Here is a 19515-nt window from a genome sequence, read left to right on the forward strand (position 1 = left end):
ATTGTAAAGCAACTATATTCCAATAAAAATTTTAAAAAATTAAAAAAAACATTAATTTATTCCACACACAAAAAAACTGTAATGGAAAAAAAAAAACAGTGTTATTGGTACAGTATGTTTCATTTCTGCATCATTTTTGGGTTTAGCCCTGGCATGTTCTGCGACCTGCACTTTTCTCTTCTTGGTGATTTAAAAAAAGAAAAAAAAAAAAAACCTGACTACTGTAAGGTGGTATTAGCTACATGAATGAAATTCCTTAAGAAATGCTTCTTTGCAATTTGAAACATAGGCATCAGCCAGTAATTAATCTATTTTAAAGTGAATTCATCCTGGGGCTGACAAAGAAGTGTAGTAACTAATTTTCTAAGATAGTTGGAAAGTCCTTCCCATGTCATAAATGTCAGGATTAAACCTAAATTAATTATAAGATATTAGTGACCTTAATTTTATTGATAAGCTAAGTTCATGTAACAGAAATCCTGTTTAATTGAATTTTAACCATCATTTCTGTGTGAACTAGTGTAAGTCACTCTGCTAGTGTTTGTGAGGGGTCAAAAGATGGACACAGAATAGTTCCTGACCTCACAAAGCTTTGTGAACATGGTTGGAGACATAGGTACATACAAATAGAGGTGCTAGATCAAATGGAATTAAGATATTTGAAAGAGCTAAGCAGAGGAGTCTTTGCACGTACAAAGCCATCAGCGGAATGGTTGTTGAAGTCAAGTGTGTTAAAGAATTACCTTTGAATTTCAGATATTTCTGTGTCACCGCGAACTTCCTGAGAGCTGACTGAACGTGGTGATTGCCATTTGATGTTGTTTAGTCTAACGCTCTAGGACTAATTTAGCATAGAAAATATACAGTTTTTCCTGTCTTACCAGGAAAAGTAGAAGTCAGAAGTTGAGTTTGTTTTTTTCTTTGTGCTTTTTCTTTTGAATCTGATTTCCCTCACCTTATCTTTCCCTAGGCTTTTGAGGAGGATGATATATTCTGAGGTATATTTTAAATAAGTTGAGGAAAGTGACTTGGCAAGTGTGAATTCCTAGGTTAATTCGTGTGCAGGGGAGACAGTGAAAGACGCCACCTCAGAGATAAAGAGCCATAAAGAGCCAAAAGGAACATTGCAAGTTTCTGGTGGAGGTGGGACACATGAGTACTGTGACTGTACTTCACACAGGTTAGAGGAGACATAATAGAGGTTAGGAGGCTATGTTCCAGAGTTAGACTGTAAAGTCTGAACCCTGGCTCTGTCATTCGCCAGCTGTGTGACTTTGGAAAAGTTAATCTACCTCTCTGAGTCTCAGTTTGCTCATCTGTAAAATGGCAAGAGTAATAGCGTCCCCTTCATGGATTTGTGAGGACCAAATAAGCTAATCCATATAGAGCACTGTCTGCAGTGCTACATATTTAAAAAAAAATAACACTAGCAGCGTTAGCTATGATTGATTTTATGTGCCCCATCATGGAGGGGGAGAAATGTTTTTCAAAGTGTTTCAAAGAGTAACATAAAGAAGATGCTTTTGGTGTTGGCATTTTGGTCACATGGAAGTGAGGAAAAAATGGACATTTCATTCAGTACCATGCAGCACTAAACATTAAACAGAGAGGTTTTTTGAGATGCCCGTAATGATTATGGTTTGGATATTTTAGAAAGTTGGACATAATGGATACCTGACTCAATCCATTTTTTATTGGAATCAGTGAAAATGGATACATAAAGATTTAAGAGGAGGGGGACATTCTTTTCTCCACAGCTGGTCATGAGCCCAGTGTAGTTGGCAGTAAAATGGATTGTTTGGAATGTGTCCCTAAAATCCTGTAATTTAATTTTCATTATTTATATAACACAGTCAGTATACGTGGCACTTTACTGCACACACACAAGACCAAATTTCTGGCCTGTGTAATTTCACCAGAGAAGATGCTGTAACGGAAATATTTGTGCCTACCAAATTACTACAGCTTGGTAACCTACCACCACTGAGTGACATGGTCCTCATCAACAGGGGGATAACATAGTGTTAGAGGTAACACAAGGGGTCAGAAACCGGGATAAATAGTCTGGCATGACAAAGGGACCCATGTTTTACTTCATATGAAATCAGGGACTTTGAGGAATCCAGAAAAACAAGTTTTTGAGTATTGAAGTTAGAGAAAATAGCAACCAAGTTGGGTGCTACCAAGTAAGAGGAAACAAAGTATTAAAATAGTTTTTCTCTTGTAGCAGTCAGCTTATTTTGTTTTATACACTTTAAAAAATACAACTTAGGAAAGAGTGTCTTGACGCGTGTTTAAGAGAAGATAGAGTAAGATTTCTAGAAAACTCTAACTTGGAGAATCTTTGGATCCCAGCAAGTATTTCAAGTTAAAATTCCGGTTATCAGTGGCCCCTCAGTGAATAGTATTAACTTCTGGAAACCAGGTTGTTTCCATAGTGATTGTATTGTATTGGTCAGGTTCAAAAAACACGTGATTTATTGGACTTGATTATTCTCTGATTATAGTTCTTAGTTTTTGAAAGAGTCAACTGGGCCAGGGGTAAGCTAATAACTTATTGCAGGGGCGGAAGGCGCAATCGGTGAGGTAGTTTTAGTTTGAATAAAAAAGATATTCCCGAGATTAGCAAGAGGAATCAGAATTGAGGACTTTGTAAGCATTCAGGACCAAAATGCATTCAGCATATGCTAGCATGCCACCAGGAACCAGAAAGAATAAATTATTCTGACTCCAATCCTGGGCAAGATCCCTCTGTGGCTGCAGAATCTAATTATTATTATTATTATTTTAATGCAGTTTAAATTTATTTATTTATGGCTGTGTTGGGTCTTCGTTTCTGTGCGAGGACTTTCTCTAATTGCGGCGAGCGGGTGCCACTCTTCATCGCGGTGCGCGGGCCTCTCACTATCACGGCCTCTCTTGTTGCGGAGCACAGGCTCCAGACGCGCAGGCTCAGTAGTTGTGGCTCACGGGCCTAGTTGCTCCCCGGAATGTGGGATCTTCCCAGTCCAGGGCCCGAACCCGTGTCTCCTGCAGTGGCAGGCAGATTCTCAACCGCTGCGCCACCAGGGAAGCCCAGAATCTAATTATTTTACAAATCATTTCAGTTGCTGACCATGGCTCAGAGATGACTGCCTAAAGGAAGATTCCCACCTAGAGGGAGTGACCCCCCCCCCACGCCCCGCCCAGCCCCACCCTGGGATTCCCTTTGAGAGTTGTCAGAAAACAAAGTAATAAGTCCATGTGTTAATCATTCAAATAAACTAAGTACAATATGCCCAGCAAATCGGTTCACACATTTGCTATTTCAAGAAATTGGGTTTCAAATCTTATTCTATATTTTACACGTTCATGTTTTTAAGCATCACTTAGACTTGTTCCGATTACTGAGCAGAGTCAGAGGTTCATCTGAATACACAGCAGAGCGCTAGGTCCTTGCAGTGGGGTAGGGGGTGGGGGTTGGTGAGGTCACACCCCTCATTCACCCCTCAGTTGCATGGCAGAGAAGATGAGCGCGACGACGTTCGATGAGAATTTAAATTCTGGTCTAAATTGATAAAACAGATTTGTTATTTTATGTCCTCATCCTTGTTTTTCTACATCACCAAATCACTGCACAAATGGCAGTTTGTTTTCCAGAGAGATCTGGGGCCAGAGCAGCAGGTCACAAAAGCAAGGATTTTATAGCATTGTTTTTCAGCCTCTTTTGGCTGAGTTGAATTTCCCTGGGCAGAAGTTTTCTCCCAACTCTTTCAAAGTGCATCACAAAGATGGCCTAGGAAATGTTAAATGTCTTAGAAAATTTAGATGGAGACAAGGCTTTGTTAGGGAAGTTTGCAGCTGTTTTATTTTTTTAATTCCTTTCTTAGGAGCAATTCTAATCCTTAAATTCCTCACGCAGTGTGTATAAATAGACACCAGTGGTGGTTGTAGATGCCTAGCTATATAGCTATATATTGACTAGATCTACAGGATGTCAGAACAACTAGAAATTTTTAATAAATTTTGTCAAACAACTGGCCAGTTCAGTCTTAACCCATCAGAATGTTTTATTGTAAATATAAGCACGGATGTAGCTCTGACAGAAATTGTTTGCACAGAATAATTTATAATATGATTTTGAATTCATCCAGCCATAGCCTTTTAGGAATCCTGTCATAGAATATTATTTTATACCTTCACATTTTAAAAAGACAAGACCGATAGCATTGAATAGGAAAAGTGCAATTAAATGGAAGTACATTTTTAGATGGCAGTACAGCCTGCCTTGTTTCAGCAAGGAAGGTGTTTGAAGTTTCAAAACTGTAAAAGTGGATTTGTAGTAAAGCTCTGTCTGTTTCAAAGTACTGGTGACTCCACAGCTGTTGGGAGTCTGTCTGGAATGGGCATGGAACTTTGTAGAATGTTTCTGCCCGGGAGCTGGAACACGATCCACCCCCAGCCCACACAATGTAGGATCTGTGCTTTTCTTTCCCTGATTCTTTCTTTTTCTCCATTTTCCCCCTCTTCACTTACTCTGATTGATGGAAACACGTGCTGGGAGCTTTCCCTGACATTCTTTCCAAACACCAAAAGTATGAAATGTTATGGTGGTGCTATGTCTATTTTTGAAAGTAAGGCTGTTAATGTAAAGCCCGTGTTGATATACTGGGATGAATTATAATGGTGATATTATTACAGCCTTCAAAGTTGAACATTTATTATTTTTCTCACCTACTTTTTGTTGCTGATACTTGATCATAGGAACATGTTGTACATCTGGTTAATTTGGGGGGACTTATTTGTGGAATCCCAGAAGTTAGACTTTGATTCTTCTTTATACCTTGTCCAGGACTCCTCCTATGAGTAAAAAAAAACCGAAAGAACAAATAGAAATATAATCCACCACAGACTCACTGGGCCACTCCTCGTGCCCTAGTCATTCTCATTATTATTATAAATGCTTAGAGTGAAGATATTTTGTTGATTTATCATTGATTTTGCAAATACAGTAAAAATAGTGTTGTCTGTTTTAGCTGCTCATCATGACTCTTTTTTACTTTTAAACATTCAATTCAGTAACTCTTGTTTTGACATCTGTATTTCAAAATGTTAAATGTCGGGGCTTCCCTGGTGGCGCAGTGGCTGAGAATCTGCCTGCCAATGCAGGGGACACGGGTTCGAGCCCTGGTCTGGGAAGATCCCACATGCCGCGGAGCAACTGGGCCCGTGAGCCACAACTACTGAGCCTGCGCGTCTGGAGCCTGTGCCCCGCAACGGGAGGGGCCGCGATAGTGAAAAGGCCCGCGCACCGCGATGAAGAGCGGCCCCCGCACCGCGATGAAGAGTGGCCCCCACTTGCCGCAACTAGAGAAAGCCCACACACGAAAACTAAGAGACCCAACACAGTCATAAATAAATAAATAAATAAAATAAATAAAGTATTAAAAAAAAAAAACTATAAAAAAAAAATGTTAAATGTCTTTTTGTATAGGAGGTCATGTTGGATTTCAGAAGCCAACAGAAATTGATAGTCAGCCATGTGCGCTCCTGAATGGAACTCCTAAGTTATGAAAAAATTAACCTGTGGGTGAGATTATTTTTAAAGTCTGTCTTGCTGTAGCATAGGTTCCTTAGAGGAAGGGCCCATGTCTCCCATAATCGTACTGTATCCCTTGTTCCTGGTAGATTGTGTGGCCTGGAGAAGTTATTTAATTATTATTGGCTAAATGGGTGAATGAAAAAGTGAATGGGAGCATCCACCCCTGAATTTAACAGCAAAGGTTCATTTTCCTTGGCACCTGTTGCTTGATTGGAAGACAAAACTGTTCAGTCATACATGATTAAAAGTATATATGGACTTCCCTGCTGGCTCAGTGGATAAGAATCTGCCTGCCAATGCAGGGGACACAGGTTCGATCCCTGGTCTGGGAAGATCCCACATGCCGCGGAGTAGCTAAGCCCACGTGCCACAACTACTGAAGCCCTAGTTGTGGCAAGCGGGGGCCACTCTTCATCGTGGTGCGCGGGCCTCTCACTATCGCGCCCTCTCTTGTTGCGGAGCACAGGCTCCAGACGCGCAGGCTCAGTAGTTGTGGCTCACGGGCCTAGTTGCTCCGCGGCATGTGGGATCTTCCCAGACCAGGGCTTGAACCCGTGTCCCCTGCATTGGCAGGCGGATTCTCAACCACTGTGCCACCAGGGAAGCCCTGGGTCTTGGGCTTTTAATTGGCTGAGCCTGGAATTGAAGGTGAACAGTTTGGTTCTAGAGTTCCTGCTCAAAATCATGAGTCTCTCTGACCTCTGAGAGTGCATCACACCCACACTTCTGTTTAACACAGGCCTGTGCCTGATTTATCTGAACTGCTGTGGAAGTTCTCTAGAAATACGCTTACGTTTAAATATTATCCCCAAACTCTTCTATCAGCTGAGTGCTGAACTCATCATTTTTTGTTTACTTAAAAAGTCCAATCTTTTGAGTTGACTAATAGATGTGTATGTTGGTTTCTCTAAAGTTATGGACCCCTGGGCAACAGGTGATTAATTTCTGCCTCATAAAGATTCAGCTACTGCTTTTAGGAATTTACTTACAAAGCATTGAGTATGCTTATAACATCCTCATAGCACTGGGTCCTCATTTGTAGTAAGTATGCATAAAAATGTATAATTAGGATCTGACCCAAAGAAACTTAAAGCAAGATCTGGGAGATAAACAGATAATTTATAGAAGTAAGAAGGGAAAAATAGTTTTCAGAAGAGAAAATGTGGAATCTTGGAATTTTACTCTTGTAAGGGATGTAGAAATTATATCATCTAAGCCTCACCCTGGCGAGGCAGTTGGGCAGAAATCCTTCGGATCTGGGGAGTCAGCTGTAGGATGAGTTATTTAACACCTCTGTGACTCAGTTTCCTTTCCTTGGAAATGGGGTGATAATAATGCTACTCAGCTCCTTAGTTATGTTGTAAGGATTAAACGATGGAATAAACATACACAGAGTACTTAAAACAGTTCTTGCACACAGGAAGTGCTTAATAAATATTATTGTTGAAGTTATCATTTTACAATTGAGGAAATTGAATCCCAGAGAAATTAAATTACTTATTCACGGTTAACCCAGCTAGCTAATGACAGAGCCCGGGCTGGAATCTTGATACACATGTACTCAGTGCTCTTAGTTTATTCAGTAGAATGGTTGGGAGGCAAACCTCCACCTGACAAGTAATAATACAGAATTTCTGCATTTACTCTGGATCCTGAATATATGTTGATCTTTTTGCTGTTCTTCATTTTTTCTTCTGGGAAATATATATTAAGCTGGTTTTTTGAAAAAAGGATTATATGCCAGCATTATGGGAAGGAAAAAAAAAAAAACAGTTACCATACTTTTTAAACTTTTTTTCATACATAAGCCGAATTTCAAATGTATTAATTTTGCCGAATGCCATGGCGACATACATATCTGTTTTTCAGTTCATGAAAGGTATTTTGGGAATTATTGGCTTCTGCATGCTTGAGCGTTTTCGTCTTTCAGCTATAGAAATCTACTATGTATCCTCTTCATTTTGTGTTTGTGCTTCTATTCAAAATGAGAATAAAAGCAGTTAGTTTCTGGGTTGTAATATTCTTAGTGAACAGTGGCTTTCTAAAACAGTAACACCTTGACTGAAATGAAAACTCTGCCGTATCATAAAAGATATTCTAATTACTGCATCTAGTTAAAAGGAGAATAAATCACTGGGAGATTATTTTAAGTGCCTTAAATATAATAGAAAAGAATAATGGACGTTGAACAGCTTACAAGTTTGATGAATTCAGACTATGGCTGATTTCTGCTGCTTTCTAATGGAAAAGGAGAACATTTTACTTTCATGGTATATTGTCAAAGGTAATTTTTATTGGATAAGATAAGGGGAAACCTTATCTTTGTTGAGCACTTATGTACTAGGCATTAGCCAAGACAGTCCATTATCTCATTTAATCTCATTTAATCCACCCCAATCTTGTAGATAGCATTATGCCCATCTTACATTTCAGAAAAACGAGGTTCAGAGAATTTAAGTAACTTACTTCAAGGTACACAGTGGCTAAGTGGGATCTCTTGTTGTGGAGCACAGGCTCCAGACGCGCAGGCTCAGTAGTTGTGGCGCATGGGCTTAGTTCCTCCGCGGCATGTGGGATCTTCCCGGACCAGGGCTCGAACCCGTGTCCCCTGCATTGGCAGGCAGATTCTTAACCACTGCACCACCAGGGAAACCCCTATAACTAAATTTTTATTGTAAATTATATAACCGATTAATCTGAAAAATGTACTTTTATAGCTGATTTGTTTCTGAGAGATATGCTTAGAATAGTGTGTAGAAGCGTTTAAAGGGCAGGTTCAATAATGGGCCAAAATCTAATATGGTAGCATTAAAATTATTTTTATTAAGAAAAGAGAATTTAATGTGTTGAGACTATTCAGTTCAGATACAGAGCAAGAGAGTCTAATCCTACAATGTATGCTCATAGTTATCTGTGTTTTTAAATATTTTGTGGCTACCACATTTAAAATGATTATGCTTTCATAATTTATAGTGATTTTGATCGAATTAGCTGAACTAGGATAGCATATAAATAGCATAAAAAAGTAATTCTTCTAAAACTGTGAATACTACACCAAAAATGCAGTTTGCAATACCATATAGAGGTTAAAACGATATTAAAGATAGTAATGTGTATAATAAAATTGAGAAAAGAGCATTTAATAGGAATTTATCTCTTTCTTTATGGTTGTGGAAGGCATTGAGGGATCTTTGTCTTGCTATTATTATTCACATGGTAGCATTTTTGAATTCAGTGGTCTTCAAATAGCATATCATGAATTCACTATGTGAAATACATTTCTTACACACACACACACACACACACACACACGTGTGCACACACCCAATGACCTCAGCAATGGTGGGGGTCTTACTCTTAAAATATATTCTTTGTTTTGCTGTATTATATTTTTCTGTTAAGGAAAATAATGTGAACAAAATGAGCATGGGACATCGTCTTTAAAAGGAGTAGTCAGTTACTGCATTTTTGAAGTGGAAAGGATGAATGAAGTCCTGTGTACATAGAAGAAATCTTGAAAGACCAAACACACTGGTTTATTGATAAAATAGATGTTTGTGAAAGAGAAGTTGTACCCTTTCCTTTGCTTTCTCCGTTGTGAGATTTTTATGTCTCAGTCTTAATGCTTGTGGAACAGGGACATATTTGTTGACTTATTTATATAGCTACCTGCCCATATGAAGAATGGTAAATTCATATGCAAAGATTTTCTCTAACCTGTTGCAAAAATGAGTTTCATAATTTCTCAGAAAATATGGTTATACTCTTGATTAGGCAAACTGGGGGGAGTGGTATGGTATAACATAAAATATCCTCCCCAGCCAATTAACATTTATCAGCACATTTACTTATTTGCAAATAAGTAAAGATGTTTGTAACCAGTCAAAGTACAATAGATGTCATCAAGTTCGTGAGTTAAACTTAAATTGTATTGGGTACCTACCCATTAAGCATGCATGTACTCTTATGTTAGATAAAATAGCATCATTATTTAGTGAAGAAAATTTCTCTTGTTTGTTTTTAAGATGTTCTGTTTGTTTGGGGGTTCTACAAATTTCCCATGATATGTCTACATCTATTTTTAAATTTGTTTATTTTGCTTCTTCAAGTGTTCTGATTTCTGTATCTTTCAAAATTTCTGGAAACTTCTCAACTGATGTTGTATGTTTCCTCTTCCTCATTCTCTCTGTTTCCTTTATGGAACTCCTCTTGGAAGGATTTTGGAACTTTTCATTCTATACTATTTCCCTTTTTATCTATTTTATATTTTCTCCCTTTTTCACTTTTCTGTTTCATCCACTAGAATGTAAGCTCTATTAGGATCAAAGTCTTTGTTTTGTTCAACAATATATACCAATTGTTTAAAAGAGTGACTCACTTAGAATGGAGGCACAATGCACAATAGAAGTATTTGTTGAATGAGTGAATGATTTCTGCATAATTTCTTCTATTTTTCAGTTTAATTAGCTTTCATTGCATCTAATCTGCTGTTTAACCCAAATTCTATGTTCCTAATTTCAGTGGCTATATTTTTAATTTGTTGATGTTCTATTTGATTTCATTTCAGACTTGTCCTTTCACTGTGATTTCTTTTCCTACTTTTATGTCTCTGTTAACATGTTAGTCTCTTTCAAATTATTACTTTTGTCAAGATATTGGGGTGCTAATCTTTCTTTGTGTTTCTGCTGGCTCTTCTGCAGTAGATTACTTTGCGTATGTTTCTAATTTTTGATTGTGAGCTCATCTTCATCTGGGATGTTTGTTTTCTGTGGAAATCTCATGTTCTGGGTTATAGGAGAGTTCTTACAAAGTGGTTTTATGTTAGCTTCTGCCAGTTTCCCAGGAGTTTCATTGGTCTGGGATCAGTTTTTACATTAATTTTATGGCTCAGGGGTTCCCAAACTATGCAAATAATGTGCATCTAGATTCTGTAAGTACATATGGAAAATGTTTAGAGGTTTCATTATTCATAGGCAACTCTTTCTTTGCCTACCAGAGCCCTTGCCAGAATCATGTTTCCTTGCCACTTCCTTGAATCAATGACTTGAAGGCAGTAGTCTTTCCAAATCCTTGGCTTCATGCAGGAGTCCTGGGATCTGTCCTTCTGGGAGCATTAAAACTCCAGCCCTTATCCCTTAGGACCCATAGATCTGCTAATGTTTCCAGTTATGTGCTTTCCACTCTGGCTACGGATTTCTTCTGGGAATTTCATTTTTTGAGTTTGAGTAGGTACATAACTTTTTTTTTTCATCATTATATTTTATCCAGGATTCTTACATCTTTTTTTTTTTTTTTCTTTGGAGGAGTGGCTTACCTCAGACTACCATATTGCTGAAACTAGAAGTCCCCTCTCATTTCTAAGTTCAGTTATTATGTCAATATTTGCTTTGTTTGTCTGAATATAGTGTGAAATGGACTTCTGAACTTACAGGGTTTCTGTCAGAAAAATTGAGCCTTCATCCTTTCATTTTAATCTATGAGATCTTCCTGTTATCTTCTTAGAACAAGATGTAAACATCCAGAGAAGATAAAGGAAACCATCTTTGTATCTGCTGTTTGTTGATGGATCACTGCGTAAGATATGCCCAACATTGCTATAATTGATCTATTGCTTCACTTTGAATTTAGTATTCAGGGTAAGGTGCTGGTGTAGCACTAGGATGACCAACATTAAAAGTCCTGGGTGAACCTGGACAGTTTGTCACCCTAATCTGGGATCCCTTCCAGAGATCAAAGAAATCCTTTAAAACTTTCCTACTGTATAGCCTGCGGGCTCAGGCACCAACTGTGGTGTTATATTGAGACTTCTTCATTAGGACGTGTTTTCATATATTCAAACAGCAAAGATAAATAACCATCTGTTTAAAAAGGGGGCCTTGAAAGGATCCTAGTCCTATTGGATAGGGAAAATATCCCCAACCAGTGAGAAGGTCTAGAAGCATCATCAAGACTTATTTGGGGGGGACTAGTAGATTATACTTCTAGAACTACATTCAGTATTATTGTGGCTGGGCTGGAAAACCCTCAAGAATACACTTCACATTGATTTTATTGTAGACATCTGTGAGGCAAAGCAGAGCATACGCATTTACCAGCAGTGCAAATCAAATGAGCGAGTGGCAACAAAATCACTCCTAACATCTTTGCCCTTTTTTTCTCTTGATTTGAACTAAAGACATATGTATGGACTCGAAATCCAGACTAGCAAATGAGGGTCCACCATCATGATAACCATCTCACCTGGGTGACTTACCATGTGCTTATAGGAGCAGTGGATTCTCTTGAATTAAAATATTTATCACTCTTGGCTAAGTCTCATAGCAGCCTGGGAGGTGAAGTGGAGGCGCTGGTAAAGAAGGACATCCAGTAACCTGTCCTGCAAGTGACAAAATGCCCACCAGCCCCTCCAAACACAGCTTCTAAATGATGCAAACTTTTAAAAATTCTTAAGATCTTTGGCCACTACAGCTAATAATATAAAGACCCACCCCTTAACACACACATACACACATGCACACACGCACTTTTCACTGTTTTATGGGCATGAGAATCTCCTATTATTAACAGCACACAATTCAAAAAGCTCGGCAAAAGAGGAAGGAAACAGTTGAGAAAGGAAGGTAGTGGCCAGAATGCTAGAAAGCTTGTTTTCAGTTTTTGCAGAAATTGATACCATAATACTGTGCCTTTTCTTAAAGGTTTTCATGTCAGAAACTGGAAGTACTTTCAAAAGCAGGATGGGAGACACAAAGAAAGAATGCTCTGGTCCAAATTTTTTGAGTTGTACCAGCAGTAAAACACAAAATGTAGACTCCCCAGAAATTTTAAAGTATTGATTTATTACTTATATCCTCAGTCTTTGGAAATCTGTCTTGTGGTAATTCCAATAATATGAGTCAAATACAGCATTCTGCCATAGGTCTTATATGGTGGGGCAGCATTCCAATAACTATAAATGTTATATTTTCTGATACTTACGTGTGAATAATTCTTTGTGTTGACTGCAATTATGCTTTTGCAAAGTCACTAGTTTTTGAAAGTCTTTGTATGTTTAGGGTACACTAGGTTACTGTAATTATATTCACTCTAATTCTGTTCTTTTGTAGCCATGTTCCTATAGTGCTATGATATTATGGCCTGAAGCGGAAAAGAGGTTTTAAGAACTTACTGTTGCTCCCCTCCCTTGCCTCCCACATTCTTACAGTTGTTACATACAAATACATTTTTGAATATTGGAAGAGTTGAATTTCTAGAACTTTCAAGAGTAGTATTTTTTTCTGTTCTTCACAGCAGGAAAAAAATGGACTTACTAATCGTTTAAATAATTTTGAGGTCTAGGGACTACTTGAAACATGAATAATGAAAAATAGTGCAACTTTAACATTTACATTGGGGCCAGATTAGTCTGCTAAAAAGTATGAAGTACAGTTTTATGTAGAATGTGTCTTAGATTGAGAAAGTGGAAACATTAAAAAAAAATGCTTTACTGAGATCCTTTTATGGATTTACTGGTTTGTTCTCATTGATCATTGGACCATTTCCAGATGTAAAATATTACTCTCTTGAAATTACTATAGATTCTATTACCAAGACCAAGGGCATGTTTATTTTAATAGCCATTTTCCTTCTGATTTTTAATACTGAAACTCCTACAATGCCTTCAACTAATGATTTGTTTAACTCTCTACCTATTTATTGGACCAAGGCATAAGTTTGTACACAGTATTTTTTTCTCTTTTCTATTCCACATTTTATTTCTGCTTCAATTAGTGTGTACCTTGAGCAAAAATGAGGTGATTTTGTTCTTTGTTTTAGAATTTGCCTTTGAGAAAAATATGTCTTATTGCCACTTTTCTTGGTTGATCTAGTAGGGTTCACAAACAATGAAAAGAATAAGAAAACTCATTTTGAGAGCTTCATAGTATTATAAGTTTCTTCCTTACAATAATCAGAAAAAAGAATGAATACTACTTTTGTTTCTAGTAGGGCAGTCTTGAAAATTTCTGCTTACATATTTTCTGTTGCTTGTATCTTAACTAACAGAAGAATGACCTCTACACTTTTCCCATTTTAGTGTAGAATTTGGATTCATCGTGGACTGCTAAGGTTTTCTCACCTTGAAAATTTATGGCAGGACCTCATGTCTTCATGTGCTGAAGCCCCTGTAAGAGTTTGCTAACTCATGACTTAAATACCCCAGTAGAGATCACATTAAAGTTGAAAAATGGGGAGCTCCTGCCCTGAAATACCATATATTGAGAATATTTCTAGCGGATTACTGGGAACAGTGTCTCAGGAGCTGTGGTGTCATTGGTAGTCTTAATGCAGGTTATAGCCCTGTTGCTCAGCCAGCATGTATTGGCTCTGGTGAAGTCCCTTCATGGAGAGTTGTGCTTTGGGGAAGGAAGCAGAACCTCAGTTTCCCCATCTGTATGGTGATGATAAGAATTCCTTGTGCACATTTGTTGTGTGAATGGATGAGACACACTAGACTGGTACAGAGTTGCTGTTCTCTGTTAGTCTTTTTTTTTTTTTCCCCACTCATTCACCCTTGTGTGTTTTTTTTAATTCTGTCAATATCCACTTTTTTTTCAAGATTACTTTTTAAAAAAATAATTAATTTATTTTTGGCTGTGTTGGGTCTTTGTTGCTGTGCACAGGCTTTCTCTAGTTGCGGTGAGCGGGGGCTACTCCTAGTTGTGGTGTGCGGGCTTCTCATTGTGGTGGCTTCTCTTGTTGCGGAGCACAAGCTCTAGGCACTCAGGCTCAGTAGTTGTGGCTCGCGGGCTCTAGAGCACAGGCTCAGTACCTGTGGCACACGGGCTTAGTTGCTCTGCGGCATGTGGGATCTTCCCGGACCAGGGCTCGAACCCGTGTCCTCTGCATTGGCAGGCGGATTCTTAACCACTGCACCACCAGGGAGGTACCCACCCCTGTGTTACTGTGTTCACATGCTCACAGGAATGTAGTGAAATATAAAATAACATCACGTTGTTTTCTTTTTTCAGGCTTAATATTTTTTAGTGCAGTTTTAGATTCACAGCAAAGTTGAGGGGAAGGTTCAGAGATTTCCCATATACCCCCTGAACCCACACACGCACAGCCTCCCCCATTATCAGCATCACTTGCCAGAGTGGTGCATTTGCTACCGAGGATGAACCTACATTGACACACCATAATCACCCAAAGTCCCTAGTTTGTATTAGGGTTCACTCGTGGGGTTGTATATTCTGTGGGTTTGGACGAATGTATAATGACATGTATCCATCATTATAATATCATTCAGAGTATGTGCACTGTTCTGAAAATCCTCTGTGCTCTGCATGCCCTCCCTGCCACCTTCCCTGCCAGCAACCACTGATCTTTTTATTGTCTCCATAGTTTTGTTTTTTCCAGAAGGTCATATAATTGGAATCATGCAGTATGTAGCCTTTTCATATTGCCTTCTTTCACTGAGTCATATGCATTTAAGGTTCATAACATGATCTTAAAGCTAGAGATGTGATAGATTTCACAGTCTTGCAAAAGGACTTTTTCAACTGAAATCTACATTTCCTTTGAGAAGAGTCCTGATTGGCTTGCACAGAGAGCCCTAGGGTCATGGGAAGGAAAGAAGGCAACTCCTAACTTTTAAGTCCCAACTCCTGCTCTGCTGTGTCAGACAGTGGGAGAGTCTGGATGGACGGCCTGGTGGTCAGAAACCGAAGCCTTCTCTTTCTAGGAGGAGGGAAGAGGGTGAGGAGCAACTGACCAGTAAGTGGGGAATCTTAGAGTGTCCGGCCAGTTCTTCCATCTCTTCCGTAGACATACTGCCACTTCCTGAGTTATGTGTCCCCTGCTTAGGAAAGCATCCACGATGTCCTCACTCTTCCTGGCACTTACCTAGCTGACCTATTTATGCGTCCCTTTCTTGTGTGTCTGTGTCCTTTCCCTTCCAAGCCTCCGTGTGAGTTCCTTTACTGCATCCTCAGTGCCTGGCACAGTGTAGATGCCCAGCAAACATTTTCTTAAAAGAAAGAACGGAGGAACAAAGAAGGAAAGATGAGACATTAAAAAGTGGAGGAGGAGGGCTTCCCTGGTGGCGCAGTGGTTGAGAATCTGCCTGCCAATGCAGGGGACACGGGTTCGAGCCCTGGTCTGGGAAGATCCCACATGCCGCGGAGCAACTAAGCCCGTGAGCCACAATTACTGAGCCTGCGCGTCTGGAGCCTGTGCAACAAGAGAGGCCGCGACAGTGAGAGGCCCGCGCACCGCGATGAAGAGTGGCCCCCGCTTGCCGCAACTGGAGAAAGCCCTCGCACAGAAACGAAGACCCAACACAGCCATAAATAAATAAATAAATAAATAAAATTAAAAAAAAAAAAAAAAAGCTTTAAAAAAAAAAAAAAAGTGGAGGAACATTGAGAAGGAAGACAGAAATAGGGCCATGAAAAGTGTAGTCTTGGACCTCCTTTGGGCTCTCAGAAAATTATTGGCACTGAAGGGATTTTGTTAATGGTCATCATTGAAAAAATTATGCTTGCACCATTCTTGTGTGTTGGAGGGTGCCCAGGCATCGTTACATGGAAATTCACAAACGTTTCCTTGTGAAAAAGTCCATCAGGGTCGGAGAAGGTCTAGGGAACTTATCTTTGAAGATACTTTCTCATGAATTTCCAGCTCAGACTTACAGCTTTCAGGGGCCAGGGCTGCTAGGTGATCTTGAGAGCAGCTGGAAGGGCTCTAATGGGGTCCAGCTGTGTGCCCAGAGAACACACCTTCTCAGGATAACATTAACCGCATAGAACCCTGCCCTCCCTGGTTTCCTCTGGGCTTTATGGGTCCCCGTGGTCTTTTGCATTGATCTTGCATTTTCAGGTTTTATAGCAATTCTAAGCATGTGAGGGTACATATTTGCTCTTTGATGTTCCCTTTGATAGAAGCCAGAGTGCTTTACCTGTGCCTGTGTTTAATAATGATGGGGGGGGGGTCACATGCCCTGCAGCACAACACTTCCTGGGGAGGCTGGTTTTGTGTGCAGCTCTTTTTTTGTTTTTTGGTTTTTTTTGAGGTTGTTGATGGGCAGACTTTAATCCGGTGTTTCTCATTTTCTTTTTGAAAATGAAGTGTATTAAAGGTAGACATGTTATCCTGCTGGTGTTTTGTTTTGTTTTTTCATCACATCTTGTTCAGTGGTGCTACTTGATAGAAAAGGGTAGAATGGGAAGCAACATAGAGGGGACAGAAATAGCAAGACTTACGTAACTGAGTGGTGTTTGTGATTTCCCATGTTTTCCCCATATTTTATCTTTGTCTGCATCCCAGTTAGAAGGCAGTTACCGTATCTCCATTTTTCAGATGGGAAATTTAAGTCACGTGAATTTTAGAGACATGCCCACTGGTGGTTATTGTGGGTGGAACCTACATTGGAATTCAGGGCTCTTACGACTAGATAGGTGACAAAATACCGGGTGATCTTGGCGTTTCTATGGACTCTTTCAAGGAGTAAGTGGACTGATTGCCTTTTCTGAGTAGAACTCAGTATATAAATGGAATCATAGGATGTTAAGATTAGAAGGGCCTTTGATGGGACCATCCATCCTCTCTAAGCTGGCATTCCCTCTTCTGCAAGCTTGCCACATGGATGACCAAGCTAGGCTTGGATATCTTATTTATTTATTTATTGGCCACGCCGTGCGGTCTTTAGTTCCCTGACCAGGGATCGAACCCGGGCCCCTTGCAGTGAGAGAACTGGACACATCTTCCTATGATTATGTTCAGCAGCACTTATCAGAGGTGCTTACCTTACGGTTTTCTATCTTTGTTTGTCTTCAGCCTTCCTTGGCCACCAGCCTCCAAAAGAAATCAGCTCCCTTGTATCCTCCCTTTAATTTGGAAGAGATGGGTTTGGAAGAGCAGCTCAGGGTCCCCTAAACAGCCCCTTAGAAGCAGGTGTGCTTAGCAGACGGCACCTGAGGTTTAGGATCTGAAGTCTAGCCATGGCGTGTTGGTGATGAGGATGTGACGGCGACGATTATTAGCTCCTTAATCCACCTTTAACCACATCATTAGAATTGACAATTGTTTGTTGAAGACTCATTTCATAGGGTGTAGAAAAAATTTTTTTTCTAAACAGGTATGCTATATTATTTTCTCTATGTTTGAATATAGTATTGATTGGTCATGGCTGATGTTTATCCGACTATGAAAAATGTGTTTGTATTAGTTGTTTCAAGAGCATTGTTTATTCTTAAACACTAAAGAACTCTATAATAAATCGTGGAAAATGGAACACACCCAAGGGCAATTTATAATTTTTCTAGGCTTTATTGATGTCCTTAGCCATCCAGTGAAGACAGGAGTCATTCACATGATAGGCAGGAGAGCACAGACACCATTGATTAATTTGTTGATTATTGGTTACAGAGAATTGAAGACTATTAGCTCTGATACATTACTACTCACGAAATAATGGTGGCCATATTAGTAGAAAAATTATCTAATATGTTCATGCATAATATATACATAAATATGGATGTATGTATGCATATTTATATTTCTAACTGTATATATCAAAACCATGACTTGGAAAGCTTAATTCTATTTGCTGCCTTTTGGGGACTCATAAAGTAACTTTTAATTGTTCTCCTCCCTCCATTGTCTATTTATTGAATCCGTTCTCCATGCCAACCATAGTGCTAAGTGCTGGGAATGAAAAGATCAATAAGACACAGTCCCTGCCCTCAGGGTTGGAAGCAAATACTTATTATCTAGCTTGATGAGTGTTACAAGAGACTTATATAGAAGATGCTCTGGTAGCCCGCCCGGAAAATACCTACTTTGCCTGTGAAACGCAGTCAAAAAATTACCCGACAGCATCATTTGCATTCTAGTGGTAGTTTCATAGAATGTCTGTTTCAAGAGGGCCCTTCCCTGCATTTTTAATTTTTATTAGTTATAATTTCTTCAGGCTTCTGTCCAAAAATGTTTGCTGTTAATTCTGAACACTGATGTTCATGTGTTTTTTTTAAGTGGGTATCTTCTTCATTTCATGTTAGTTCCCTCCTGGCTTTTAAATATATTAAAAAATATTTTTATCCAGATCTAATTTCTGCAACTTTTAAAAACTTTCCAAGCAGTCACCTCCTGACCTTCTTTTCCCCTTAGCTACTCCCCCCCCCTCCCAGGGCCATCTCCCTTTCTTTAGAGCCCCCGCATAATGCTATTCCTTTACAGTCCAGCCATCTGCCTGTTTTAGCCTCTTCTTCACTCTCTCTGTTTCTTCTATATAGATTTCCCCATATGTCTGCTTCTTCCTTTATCCACAAGTCCAGACACTCCTCCATAGCTTTCTTACCACCCCATCCTGGTGTCCCGTCTGTTCATAAATAACTCTTTCATCCGCTTTGGATCTCCAATCCCCCACTCTTTCTAAAAAGAGTGTGCAAATAAACCTGAAGTGCTCGGAGCCAAGATGTACAGCATAGTTGTGATTCAGAATAGGCTGCCTCCTTCCCATCACCTGTTTCATTCCCCACTCTTCGTGGCTTGCCTTCTTTCTACATTTCTCCACGATTTCCGCTCAATTCTGGTATAGCGCGACGTGCAAAGTTATTTAATGTCTCCACGAGAAAGTTTTGGCCCCTTCCTTGCAATACCGTTTTGCCCTAACCGGTTACTCTAGCTTTCTGGGCTGCCTAGTGGTTGCTATTTTCGGAGTTAGTCACATTTGAACCTTTTGTTCTTCTGAAATTAATGTAATATGTCAGAAACAGCAGTCTCCCTGCCCCGGTGCTCGGCAACCTGAAACTTTCTGGATATGTTCTTTTGCAATTCTGAGTTCTAGAATGTGTGCCACAAAAGGAGTGTCACAGAATAACCTGCAGAGGTGGCACTGTTGCGGGCTGTCTGATGTTCTAGATGTTTAAAACGTCCCACGTCCTCCTTGTAGCATC

The 19515-nt window shown here is 39.5% G+C and overlaps 1 protein-coding gene across 17 annotated transcripts in view; it reads left to right on the forward strand.

Annotated features, from left to right (window-relative positions):
• TCF4 (transcription factor 4) overlaps window positions 1–19515 on the forward strand; it is a 356728-nt gene that overhangs the window by 34929 nt on the left and 302284 nt on the right. Inside the window, exon 1 of one of the 17 annotated variants that reach the window (XM_057526292.1) lies at window positions 11104–11155. The exons of the other annotated variants lie outside the window; for them this stretch is intronic. The gene's annotated coding sequence lies outside the window, so the exon portion shown is untranslated. Of the gene's footprint in view, window positions 1–11103; window positions 11156–19515 lie in introns of those variants that run through there. 17 annotated transcript variants of the gene reach the window in all.

The sequence above is a fragment of the Balaenoptera acutorostrata genome, chromosome 13, assembly GCF_949987535.1.
Source record: "Balaenoptera acutorostrata chromosome 13, mBalAcu1.1, whole genome shotgun sequence".
NCBI lineage: Eukaryota > Metazoa > Chordata > Mammalia > Artiodactyla > Balaenopteridae > Balaenoptera > Balaenoptera acutorostrata.